The 9,863-nt window shown below is 42.7% G+C and overlaps 1 protein-coding gene across 2 annotated transcripts in view; it reads left to right on the top strand.

Moving 5' to 3' along the window:
- The first annotated feature begins 602 nt into the window (after positions 1–602).
- COL6A5 (collagen type VI alpha 5 chain) overlaps positions 603–9,863 on the top strand; it is a 155,850-nt gene continuing 146,589 nt past the window's right edge. The window contains exon 1 of one of the 2 annotated variants that reach the window (XM_027549097.1): positions 603–761. The gene's annotated coding sequence lies outside the window, so the exon portion shown is untranslated. The remainder of the gene's footprint in view (positions 762–9,863) is intronic. The other variant, XM_027549107.1, reaches the window with a different exon arrangement.

The following is a 9,863-nucleotide window of genomic DNA, read 5'->3' as shown; positions in this document are numbered from 1 at the left end:
AAACACGCCATCCACCTAAGAACAGGCAATGCTTTTCAAGTGCATCATTGGGGTCCCTGTGAGAATCCAGTCTTCATTCCTGTTGCCCACCCCCCTCCCAGCCCCCTCCCAGCCCTGCCCTTGTTGGGAGCTGCTGGGGAGCTCCTGCCGCCTTTAGCCCAGCTTTGCCCTCTGCTCCCTCTCGGACCTCAGCTCCCCGAGACATTGCCTGCTCTCTGGCTCTCTGGGAATGTTCTCTGGTTCTCTGCAAGCTGGCTTGGAGGAGACCACAGAGTAAACCATTGGAGCCAAATGGCGAGTCCTCAGCTCAAGTAGCAACAGTGACCTCAGTTCAGCAGATAAAAGTTGCCCTGGGTTTCTGAGAAACCGCTTTCTCAAGTTTTTTTCTTTTTTTTTTTGACAGCCCCCGGCTTCCTCCGAAACAGCTGCTGGCAGCTGCGCAAAGAGCCAACAGCTGGAGAGTCTCTGGACACTCACATGAAACCCACGAGGAATTAATAGTCCAGCCCAACACCCCCCCCCCCCCCCCCGCTCCCGGCCCCCCACCCCCACACCCGGCGAGCCCAGCCAAGTTCACCAGTCCGCGCGTTTTAAAGGGCCCAGCAGGGCGCGGGGCGCTCCGTATCACCCGCGGTAGAGCGGGGACCTAGCTCCGCACTTCCCCACCGCGCGCCGTTCCCGCGCCCAGGCGCTAGTGCCGCCCTTGGGAAGCAGGGGCCCTGCCCGCCGTTCTGAGGGGCCCCGGGCCCTGGGAAAGCTCGGTGAGTGCCGGTTACAGGGGCTTGGGCATAAAATGGGCGGAGGAGGGCTCCGAGGGCAGGTAGGTAGACATGAGTTCAGTTCAGTTCAGTTCAGTCGCTCAGTCGTGTCCGACTCTTTGCAACCCCATGAATCGCAGCACGCCAAGCCTCCCTGTCCATCACCAACTCCCGCATCCTGGTAATTTTTGCCCCTGTAGGATCCTGTCAAATCCCAGACTCTAAGGACTTTTGCAAACTGAGACCAGGTTCTGAAAGGTTAGACTCTGAATTGAAAAGGATCGAATAGCAGTGCTATTCGACGTGTCCAAAGACAAGTAGCAGCTGCATCCCCTGGCACCTGGTTAGAAATGTAAATTCATGGGCCCCACCCCACACCTGCTGAGCCTCAGTCTCTGGGACTGGGGAGTATGTGTGTTAACAAGTCCTCCTGAAGATTCTGACCCTGCAGAGAAGTTTGATAGCCACTGACTTAGAGGTCACTTGGGTGTAACACTTGGGCCCCTTACCCCATGCAGGACCCCTAACATAAAGAGCAGTGGGTGCACAGTGAGCCGTAAGGCGTTAGTTACTGGGGTAGATTCAGATACTGCATCATAAGAACTTTGAAACACTCATAGTTTGTAGAAATTGCTGCTGCTACTGCTGCTAAGTCGCTTCAGTCGTGTCCGACTCTGTGCGACCCCATAGACGGCAGCCCACCAGGCTCCCCCGTCCCTGGGATTCTCCAGGCAAGAATGCTGGAGTGGGTTGCAATTTCCTTCTCCAATGCATAAAAGTGAAAAGGGAAAGTGAAGTCGCTCAGTCGAGTCCGACTCTTAGCGACCCCATGGACTGCGGCCCACCAGGGTCCTCCCTCCGTCCATGGGATTTTCCAGGCAAGAGTACTGGAGTGGAGTGCCATTGCCTTGTCCGGTAGAAATTGCTATTCTGTACCAAACTGTGAACTACCATCTCTGAAATTTCCTCGAAACAGCACTCACCACTTTAACAAACATCTCTGAGTTTCTGCTGTGTGTCAGGTTCCAATTAAATTTCTTTCAAAATGAAGAAGGGAGTTATCTGGCTCTTAAGATCTTCAAACTGCTAGCATATTTTTCCTTTAACCAGGATCTTTGTAATTTGGTGTAGTGTTTCATATCTCATTTTTATTTTCGTTTTTAGCATTTAATTGCTCCTTCTGAAGTTATTTTTTTATTATTGTTGTTAACTCAGAATGCCAGAATAGATATTTTGGAAGAGATGTGTTTAGTTTGTGAGTGAGTTCTGAACAAAATTTTTAAGAAAAAAAAGATTCACATTGGCAGGACATATTTTTTGATCTTTGTATTAGTTTATGTAATATATTTTACAAGTAGAATAAATAGGGATCCTGAAATTTCTTATAAATCAAAATGAGAGAGAAGATTTGTCCCCTTTTCTGAAAAGCCCAATGCCAGAGCTAGCTACCTCCTAGGAACTCTGAAAAGGAATCAGTTGCTATGGGGATGTCCCTTGGAAACAATTATGGATGCCAGGTATATCCAAATCATGTGGTTCCTCATTCTCCAAGGTTCTGAACAATTTCTGTAGATGAGGCTGAGAACTTTACTCATGAAATATTCAGTGATGAAGGTTCTGTGAATGGTTTGCTTTCAATTGTGGGGTTTTTATTTATGTTTGTTTGTTTTTCTGCTTCTCCTTTGGTGACTTAATTTAAATATTATGTCTAAATCCATTACTGACTTATTCTGAGACTATGGAAAAATGTTGTATATATTTCTCAGTTTTCTGGATGCAGGATGTATGGTCTTGAGGTGGCACTTGCCAGCATGATTTCAAAGTATCACCCCAGAGCTCCCTACGTGCTGTATGGTTACAACCTGGACTCTACTAATATGTTAAAGCAGAGAAAATGCTGAATACGGTGGACACATAATTAATTATGTATGCGTGTTTTAATTTAAAACATCTGAAAGGCTTGCTCACTGATGTCAAAGGCTAACTAAATTTTCTTCGAAAACAACTTTGGAAATGTTGGTAAAATTTTAAGCCAGTGCTAGGAAAGTCATGAGCGTCTGAAAATAAAGTTTGTCCCTGTAAACTTTTCTGTATTCCTCAGAATCATGCCTGTACATACTTGTTCGTAAGTACTCAAAGAACATATAATCAGCATCCTTCTGTAACAAAGTATAAGATTTATGACATATATCTTGTTTGCATGTAATTTTATGTTGTGATTTTCTGCCTTCAAGTTCAAATCACCTTCCAAAAGGGAGGACTTTCGAATCTTGGAATATTTACCTAGAACCCTTTAGCTCTAGCAGTGAAGAACAGAAATTCACTTGAAATGTGTACTTTTCATGGCACTGAGGTTTACTTTTAGGATACTGCTGTCAGTCTTGTAGGGTCTAGCTTCAGGTCCTCTCTAACCACGTACAAAGGAGGAAAAGGTAAGAGCTGGGAAAAACTGGGACCTCGGATACAAACAAGATGCATGCCCACCTCCCTCAGGAGGAATAGCTAGCTTGTAGTGCCTGTGACAGTTGCCAGCATTTTTGTTACTCCTGTCAATCCCCAGTGCCTGATGGTACTGCCCTAGATTTTTCTGTTGTTTGAGTTTTGACTTTTCAAGCCATTCTTTGGGGGGTATTCTGTAATCCAAGACTGGGTCTCTGAAAAGCCACTGTGAAATTCCACATTATTTGCAGGGCTCAGAAGATACCTTGAGTCTTCTCCCTTAGCATGGTTATTATTATTATGTTATTATCTTTGACAATAAGGGACATAAAGAGACCTGAATAGTGAGCTGCTGCTGCTGGTAAGTCGCTTCAGTTGTGTCTGACTCTGTGCAACCCCATAGACGGCAGCCCACCAGGCTCCCCCGTCCCTGGGATTCTCCAGGCAAGAACACTGGAGTGGGTTGCCATTTCCTTCTCCAATGCATGAAAGTGAAAAGTGAAAAGTGAAAGGGAAGTTGCTCAGTTGTGTCTGACTGTTAGCGACCCCATAGACTGCAGCCTACCAGCCTCCCCCATCCCTGGGATTTTCCAGGCAAGAGTACTGGAGTGGGCTGCCATTGCCTTCTCAGGAGAGCCTTATAAAGACAGTGTAAGGCAGTGGAAAGAGCATCATCTTTACATTTAGAGAGACCTCAAGTTTTGGGGCAAGATGTACTACCTTAATTTCTCTATCAGTAGTACAGGCATAATTATACGACACGAAGACCTATCTTCTGCTGAGTCATCCACTTTCTGTGTGTATTTCATCGGCCAACCTTTGAGACAAAGGATGTTTGAAAATGTGTTTTTGTAGCTGAGCATGTTGCCCCATTCATTGATACAGAGATTCTGTTGATAACAATGTAGTAATGGGCAATGGGTAGGCAACTAGAAATCTATGTAGCGCAGATGCTGGACAAGAATGGTACTTTGAAGAGCGAGTGACAGTGGATGTGTTGGGTACATGTGAGTGCATTGGGGAATAGAAGGTGAGAGAGAAAGTGTAATAACAAATTTCTAGGCAACTAGGTGGCTTGAGGATGTTCAAGTCAAGCAGACAGGCCCTGAAATAGAAACACTCTGGGCATGATTGCTGTTGTTCAGTCACCAAGTCATGTCCAACTCTCCATGACCCATGAACTGCAGCATATCAGGCTTCCCTGTCCTTAACTATCTCCTTGAGTTTGCTCAAACTCACGTCCGTTGAGTCAGTGATGCCATCCAACCATCTCATCCTCTGTCACCCCCTTCTCCTCTTACACAGCATCAGGGTCTTTTCCAGTGAATCAGCTCTTATCATTAGGTGGCCAAAGTATTGGAGCTTCAGCTTCAGCATCAGCCCCGCCCTTCCAATGAATATTCAGGGTTGATAGCCTTTAGGATTGACTAGTTTAATCTCCTTGCTGTCCAAGTGACTCTCAAGAGTCTTCTCCAACAGCACAGTTCTAAAGCATCAATATTTTGATGCTCAGCCTTCTTTATGTCCAACTCTCACATCCATACATGATACTGCAAAAAGCATAGCTTTGACTCTATGGACCTTTGTCAGTAAAGTGATGTCTCTGCTTTTTAATACACTGGCTAGGTCTGCCACAGCTTTTTTCTTCCAAAGAGTGAATGTCTTTTAATTTCATGGCAGCAGTCACCATCCACAGTGGTTTTGGAGCCCAAGAAAATAAAATCTGTCACTGTTTCTATGATATTGTAATAATAATGATATCTCTATCTAGGTCTTGAAGCAGTTTACTAAATGATTATATCTAAATCTTGCAGTAATCCTGAAAGTTTTTTTTTAAGTAGATGTGTTTATTACTATTTCATTAATGAAGAAATTGAGGCTTAAGATGGCAAGAGCACATGCCGCCCAGTTAGTAGAGACCTGCCCTGGACCTTAGCTTTACTTTATTCAGTTCATCTCCTTAATAGAGAGTGAGCAGGTTGTAGAAGAAATGAGAGAATGAAGATGACTCTGTGATTAGGTAAGAAAAAAAGGAAAGAGGGAGTGTAATGATTTGAGAGTCTACCCTACCTATCAGGGCTTCCCTGATAGCTCAGTTGGTAAAGAATCTGCCTTCAATGCAGGAGACCTAGGTTGGATCCCTGGGTTGGGAAGATCTCCTGGAGAAGGGAATGGCTACCCACTCCAGTATTGTGGTCTAGAGAATTCCATGGACTGTACAGTCCATGGGCTCTCGAAGAATCAGACACAACTGAGCAAGTTTCACTACCTGGGTGCAAATCAAAATGTCATCATTTAATAGCTGTGTGAACTTGGGTGGAGCTTCCCAGGTGGTGGAGTGGGAATCCCCCTGCCAGTGCAGGAGACGCAGGGTCAATCCCTGGGTTGGGAAGGTGCCCTGGAGAAGGAAATGGCAACCCACCCCAGTATTCGTGCCTGGAAAATTCCATGGACAGAGGAGCCTGGCGGGCTACAGTCCGTGGGGTCGCACAGAGTCGGACACGACTGAGCCTGCGCGTGCTTGGGGGAGGTAGTTAACATCACCGTCTTCTTTTATCTACGGGCAAGTGGTAGTCGTGACCCACAGAGGCCGTGGCTAGGAGAAACAATTAAAAATTGATTGAGTTAATTGAGGTTGCTGACAAAATAAATCCAGAAAAAAAATCTGTAGATTCTGTATAAAGTAGTAACAAGCAGCTAAAAGTATAATGAGAGGAAAATGTCTGTTCCCAACATCAATAAACTACAAAATAGCTGAGAGCCATAAATGTGAAATGTGTTCAACCAACTTCTGTTGGATCCTAATTTTACTCCCCTTGCCCCTCATCCCTTTACCCCCAAAACATATTTAAAACCTGCACAAAAAAACCCAAAGCACCAATGTGGGTATTATGCTTCCAATAAAGAATGAAGCATCTGGTATATGCCAAACAGAGATTAAAAATTATTCCAAAAAAAGAAGAAAATTACTCTGAACTCTAAGGCATTAGAGAAAACAGGTTTATAATAAAAGTGGTCAAAAAATGTAAGACATAATGAAAGGGAAAGCCAAGAAAAGCACAAAAGGAAAATAAAACTGTTACAAAACCAAAACCCATATTAGAAGCAATTAGATATAAGTCAACTTTGTGGAAAATTGAGCTTTGACTTAAATGGCACTTTGGGGAAAAATTTCACAGATTGCAGAGCATATGGACAGAGGAAGAAAACTGGTTAAGGAGAGTAATGGTAATAGAGGACAAATAACAGACAAAAAGCACAAAACCATGTGACTTTCCAGGAAAAAAAAGAGAGAAAGATCAAAGGGAAGTGAAAATAAATATAAAACATATTGCATTTCTTCGGTCTCGAACTATTGTTAATTTCAAGATGCACCATTGATTTAAAAATAGCTTTCAAGAGAATAAAAGTAAATGATTAATTACTGCATGGACATGTTACTTACAAGTTATTTCTTAGTTTGAGAAACACCAAATGTGAAAAAAAATCTTTTAATTGAAGAAATATGGAATTAGATGAAAACTTTGCTAAAGTAAAAGAACATCTAAATTGGCAGATCAAAATCCTCAGTCTCATTATGTTCCAGGAAAACAAAAACAAAGATTAGCATGGTGTTATTGAGATTAATAGATACATTATGTGGACAGAAAAATTAAAAATAAATTAGGCTAACCAAATGAATTATCTCAATAACATCAGATTCTGGAAGGCAATGACTCAGTAACAAAGAACTGAAAGGAAAACTGAAATGGATGAGACCCAAGAATATATTCTATATATAGCCACATTCTATATATGGGTTGTGTTCTATTTCTGTTAAACAGTACTGATTTAGACTGTTGGCAAGTTGAAAATGTATCCGAAAGACAGTCACAATTATGACAGACTTCAGAATATATGACTTAATCCTTTGCTACACAAAGTGTTTTCAGAGGACCAGCCTCCTTTAGGGTCTTGTTAAATATAAAGAATGCACTCCAGAGCTATTGAATCAGAGCCTGCATTTTAAAAAGACACCCAATATCTGGACAAAACTTTAAATCAAAAAGATACATGCAAGACTATGTTCATAACAGCACTATTCACACAGTGAGACATGAAGAGCACCTAAATGTCCATTGGTGGATGACTGGCTAATGAAGATGTGGTACATATATACAGTGTGGTACATTTCAGGCGTAAAAGATAATGAAATAATGCCATTTGCAGCAACATGAACGGACCTAGAAAGTGTCATACTAACTGAAGTAAGTCAGAAAAAGAAAGGCAAATACCACATGATATCCCTTATACGTGGAATCTAAAATATGACACAAATGAGCCTATGCAAGAAACAAACAGACTCACAGACATAGAGAACATTCTTGTGGTTGCCAAGGGGAGATTGAAAGGGGGAGGGATGGAGTGGGGGTTTGGGATTCAGTTCAGTTCAGTTCAGTCACTCAGTCATGTCTCTGCGACCCCATGGACCGCAGCACGCCAGGCTCCCTGTCCATCACCAACTCCCAGAGTTTACTCAAACTCATGTCCATTGAGTCAGTGATGCCATCCAACCATCTCATTCTCTGATGTCCCCTCCTCCTCCTGCCTTCAATCTTTCCCAGCATCAGGGTGTTTTACAATGAGTCAGTTCTTCCCATCAGGTGGCCAAAGTATTGGAGCTTCAGCTTCAGCTTCAGCATCAGTCCTTCCAATGAATATTCAGAACTGATTTCCTTTAGGATGGACTGATTGGATCTCCTTGCAGTCCAAGGAATTCTCAAGAGTCTTCTCCAACACCACATTTCAAAAGCATCAATTCTTCAGTGCTCAGCTTTCTTTATAGTCCAACTCTCATATCGTACATGACTATTGGAAAAACCATAGCTTTGACTAGATGGACTTTTGTTGGCAAACTAATGTCGCTGCTTTTAATATGCCTTCTAGTTCGGTCATAGCTTTTCTGCCAAGGAGTAAGTGTCTTTTAATTTCATGGCTGCAGTCACCATCTGCAGTGATTTTGGAGTCTAAAAAGATAAAGTCAGTCACTGCTTCCACTGTTTCCCCATCTATTTGCCATGAAGTGATGGGACCAGATGCCATGATCTTAGTTTTCTGAATGTTGAGTTTTAAGCCAACTTTTTCACTCTCCTGTTATACTTTCATCAAGAGGCTCTTTAGTTCTTCGCTTTCTGCCATAAGGATGGTGTCATCTGCATATCCGAGGTTATTGATATTTCTCCCAGCAATCTTGATTCCATCCTGTGCTTCATCCAGCCCAGTGTTTCTCATGATGTACTCTGCATATAAATTAAATAAGCAGAGTGACAATATACAGCCTTGACATACTCCTCTCCTGATTTCGAACATATCTGTTGTTCCATGTCCAGTTCTAACTGCTGCTTCCTGACCTGCATACAGATTTCTCAAGAGGCAGGTCAGGTGAAGTTTTCCACACTTTCTGGTAATCCACAGAGTCAAAGGCTTTGGCATGGTCAATAAAGCAGGAGTAGACGTTTTTCTGGAACTCTCTTGCTTTTTTGGTGATCCAGCAGATGTTGGCAATTTGATATCTGGTTCCTCTGCCTTTTCTAAATTCAGCTTGAACATCTGGAAGTTCATGGTTCACGTACTGTTGAAGCCTGGCTTAGAGAATTTTGAGCATCACTTCACTAGCGTGTGAGATGAGTGCAATTGTGTGGTAGTTTGAGCATTCTTTGGCATTGCCTTTTTTGGGATTGGAATGAAAACTGACCTTTTCCAGTCCTGTGGCCACTGCTGAGTTTTCCAAATTTACTGGCATATTGAGTGCAGCACTTTCATCTTTCAGGATTTGAAATAGCTCAACTGGTGTTCCATCACCTCCACTAGCTTTGTTCATAGTGATGTTTCCTAAGTGATGTTTCCTAAGTTTCCATAGTGATGTTTCCACTTGACTTCTCACTCCAAGGTGTCTGGCTCTAGGTGAGTGATCACACCATCGTGATTATCTGGGTCGTGAAGATCTTTGCTGTACAGTTCTTCTGTGTATTCTTGGCACTTCTTCTTAATATCTTCTGCTTCTGTTAGGTTCATAACATTTCTGTCCTTTATCGAGCCCATCTTTGCATGAAATGTTCCCTTGGTATCTCTAATTTTCTTGAAGATATCTCTAGTCTTTCCCATTCTGTTGTTTTCCTCTATTTCTTTGCACTGATCACTGAGGAAAGCTTTCTTATCTCTCCTTGCTATTCTTTGGGACTCTGCATTCAAATGGGTATATCTTTCCTTTTCACTTCTCTTCTTTTCACAGCTATTTGTAAGGCCTCGTCAGACAGCCATTTTGCTTTTTTTGAATTTCTTTTTCTTGAGGATGGTCTTGATCCCTGTCTCCTGTATGATATCATGAATCTCTGTCCATAGTTCTTCAGGCACTCCCTCTATCAGATCTAATCCCCTGAATCTATTTCTCACTTCCACTGGATAATCATAAGGGATTTGATTTAGGTCATACCTGAATGGTCTAGTGGTTTTCCCCACTTTCTTCAATTTCAGTCCGAATTTGGCAATAAGGAGTTCATGATCTGAGCCACAGTCAGCTTCCAGTCTTGTTTTTGCCGACTCTATAGAGCTTCTCCATCTTTGGCTGCAAAGAATATAATCAGTCTGATTTCAGTATTGACCATCTGGTGATGTCCATGTGTAGAG

The sequence above is a fragment of the Bos indicus x Bos taurus genome, chromosome 1 (assembly GCF_003369695.1).
Source record: "Bos indicus x Bos taurus breed Angus x Brahman F1 hybrid chromosome 1, Bos_hybrid_MaternalHap_v2.0, whole genome shotgun sequence".
Taxonomy (NCBI): Eukaryota; Metazoa; Chordata; class Mammalia; order Artiodactyla; family Bovidae; genus Bos; species Bos indicus x Bos taurus.
The sequence above is the reverse complement of the archived record's forward strand: the minus strand, read 5'-3'. Positions and strand labels throughout refer to the sequence as shown.